At 35.2% G+C, this 3670-nt stretch overlaps 1 long non-coding RNA gene across 1 annotated transcript; it reads left to right on the top strand.

Moving 5' to 3' along the window:
• Positions 1-557: 557 nt before the first annotated feature.
• On the top strand, positions 558-2252 carry LOC133816750 (uncharacterized). The gene is made up of 3 exons (XR_009885448.1): positions 558-1059; positions 1169-1263; positions 1976-2252. It is a non-coding gene; the product is annotated as an uncharacterized LOC133816750 (long non-coding RNA).
• The last annotated feature ends 1418 nt before the right edge of the window (positions 2253-3670 follow it).

Here is a 3670-nt window from a genome sequence, read left to right as displayed (position 1 = left end):
ATTATAATTTATTAGTTTGTTGGCTAACTTCAAACTCAGTAAGCCTCTATTCCATTTTAATTTTATTTTTTAAACTAATTTCTCTATCTCAATATCAAACCTAAAAGCCCAAAACTTATTCACAAGTTCACAACCATCCCCAACATAACAAATTGATAAAGAATAAGGCAAACCACAATACTCTAATAAAGAATAAGCAGAGAGAAGCATGAAGATCATTTCTCAAACAGTTGTAGAATATATTAATCAAAATGTATTGTAGGCAAAGCTTGTACAAATAACTAAGACATAATCATGACTATAATACAAATATACAAATTATAAAACTGCACATATTAAAAAAGCTATTCCAAATAAACCATACTCTTAATCAATCTAGCTATTTGCATAGGGAACAAATCAATATGAATTGTAAAGACTCAAAGATAAATAAATAAATAATAATATTTATTTTAAGTGGTGGGACCCACTTACTTTATGTTTTGGAAGACTTTCCTTTTTCTTTTCTTTCTTTTCTTTCCTTTTCCTTTTCTTCCCGAGCACCTCTCCTTCTCCTTCTTCTTCTTCTTCTTCTGCTTTTTTTTTCTCTGCAATAACCCACGTCGGGGTATCACAAAGCCTTGGCCGGAGTTCCCTTTTGTCGCCACACATCGGAGCTGGAGCACCAGTGACTGGCGACAACCCCATCCCCAGAATCTCAGGCCCATCGGAGTTACGACGCACATGAACGGAGCAGTCAAAGTTTCGTCATCAAAACTTTGACCGCACTTTCCGGCGAACCCAGACCTCCGTTCCGTGAGTGGGTGGCACCGTTGGAACCAGCATGAAGGGAGGAGCGTCGCCCACTAAGTCATTTAAGTCAACTCACTGTTTTTCTCCGGCGAAATTTTGGGTATCTCCGCCCCTTTGGAGGCATTTTCTGGCGACACCGGAGGTTATTTGGGCTAAGGGGCTGTACTTCCCTGATATACTACTCGAGAGGATCGTTTTGATATATGCCATGCATATATTCGTCGATGTTCCCGGTACCGCTAGCAACTGCTAGTGTGCACCGCTTGGGTGGGTTTCAGAACTTGAATTTTAAATATGGTCATATTATATGTCATTGGACACGATTTTGAATAAGGAATTCAATAATGATAATCGTTTGCTCATTTGATGCTCGTAGGAAAATCGTGATATATAGATCCAATTTAATTCGCTCTAGGATAATCGTTAAGCTTGGGAGTGTCGCTTGGGGCTCGGACTGAACATTCTTAAGAGGTAGGGACTCAACTTGACTATTGGACTTGTTGTACTCTTATTGAATTGCATTAACATATTCCAATTTTGATATTTATAAAGTGTTTGAAAAATGGAAAACTTAATCTGCATATTTTCTGTTCTGTTCTGAGGGCACGGAGTGCCAAATATATTATTTTGTTCACTTAATTATGCAGGTTATGATTTTTGGGTTTTATACAAATGCAGCTGTTATGCTGCCCAATTTTCTAAAATAAAAAGGGAATATGTTTATTTCTTTTCATGTGTTACATGCATTTGGTTATATCGATGAAAGCCATAGTGATCATGATTTGTGCATGATGTTGTTTCACGACCTTGTCTCTGTGTCATCATAGGTAGATCAGGTGTCCACTCACCTGTAGGTGTAAAGACCTAGCATCTGTATATAGGAAGTGTTCTGAGCCTCCCCATTGTGGTGGTTATCAGGTCCGACTACCCGGTTTAGGATGTCGGATTTTCTATGGTGGGTAATGGGAACTAGGGGTCTAGTGGACTGGGTGATGTGCACTGGTAGCTATGCTCTTATGATTATTTATGGTTTCTCTCTATTTTGGTTTATACATGATGATGTATGTTTTGTTTTAAAAAAGCTAACCATGCATGGGTTTTTATTGAACTTTTGAGTCCTATGTTATTAGTTGCTTTCCTACTGGGCTTTATAAGCTCACCCCCTATATCTCTCCCATTCCAGGATCCTAGTGACGCAAAATGTGGATAAGGTGAATTATCGCTGAAGCTAATGTGTTTAGCTCCCTAGTCCTATCTTTTGAACATTATGTATTTAATTTGGAACCTATCGGTCTGTATATCTAAGTTAGCTATGTAATAGTTAGAAATGAGGAATGGTGGATGCTAAGTATTATTTTGGTGTTTTATGACTTATTAAATTTAACTGTTTGGTGACTACATAACTGTGGGGATATTATTGTTCTATGTATCAAGATAAATGATCCTACTTTTATCCGTGATATTTTCATATATAATTATAGGAGTTATTCCGTTGTCCTGACTTATAATTATAGTAATATTTAAAATAAATTAAATGATCATTTATAAAGACTATTTTCCACCAAGGGTCAAAGTTTGACCTTTGACCACCAAAGTTATGGATATTACAACTCTGCCACAGCCTAGGGCTTGGGTTGTGACATGAATCACATAAAAACTTGTAAATATAACAAAGGCATCGTGATATCATGATTTAAATTATCAAAATAAAGCAAACTAAAAAAAATAATTAGATTAAAACATACTAAAAAATGTCTCTGATTCAAATAACCAAGAGATAACCAAAAAACACCACAAACGAAGATAACCTTAAAAAATAAATAGTGTTGATTAAACCACCACACTTGAGCATTATCATCATCTAAAACAGAGAGCATTATCATCATATCAGAAAGTTTTATTATTTAACCCTACCTAAGAGATTAGGAACCCATAACAGAGAATTGCCCATATAGTGCAAAAACGATAGATTCATAATCAAAAAACACTAACAATAATTCAGCAACAAAGTACCAAAGATAAAATCTGAAAATAAAATAACATAGACAAATCAAACCCTCAAAGCCACCAAGACCAATCACAAAACTTCAAAGCCACCAATACCAATCCAAAAATCAAACCTTAACAAACAATCCACATAAAATTTACTAACAATAATTAGATTCTTGATAAAATAATTAGAGTCCAAGTCTTTAAAAGAAAAAAAAAAGTATGTGAAATGTTACTGGTTACAGAGGCTAAACGACTGTCTGAGCTAGAAATGGCAGTAGCGACAGCTCTAATGATTCTTCAAAGATGGTAGGAATGAGCTAGGATCGGCACTGGCTCAAATGTTTCTTCAAAAGGTAGCGACTCAAATATTTTAAGTAGGAGGTGGTGGCACACAGAGAGAAGAGTTCTAATGGTGGCTGTGAAGAGAAGAGAACGAGAGAGAAGAGACGAGGGCTGTGATAAAATTTAAAACTGTTCAGCATTATTAGCAGTGGGGCCCGCTGCTATTAATATTGTCAGCCGCTAATACTATTATTACTAGTGGGTAGTTCGCTGCTAATAAAAGCGATTACCCGCCGCTAATACTATTAGTAGCGGATAGTCTGCCGCTAATACTATTATTAGCGGATAGTCCTTCGCTATTAATATGTCTATTAGACTATCCGCTAATAATGGTAAGGCTACTGCTAATATATTTTTTTATATATTTTTTTAAATAATCACACATTATTAGCATTATTCTAAATGTTTACTGCGCATGTGACAATTTTTGTTGTAGTGAAATTTGAATTTAGATACGGATACCAAATATATATAATTTTAAAATACTGATTATGAATTAAACATTATTCTAAATACGTAGTAATAAAACAATACTTCAAAAAAG

The sequence above is a fragment of the Humulus lupulus genome, chromosome 2 (genome assembly GCF_963169125.1).
Source record: "Humulus lupulus chromosome 2, drHumLupu1.1, whole genome shotgun sequence".
Taxonomy (NCBI): domain Eukaryota; kingdom Viridiplantae; phylum Streptophyta; class Magnoliopsida; order Rosales; family Cannabaceae; genus Humulus; species Humulus lupulus.
The sequence above is the reverse complement of the archived record's forward strand: the minus strand, read 5'-3'. Positions and strand labels throughout refer to the sequence as shown.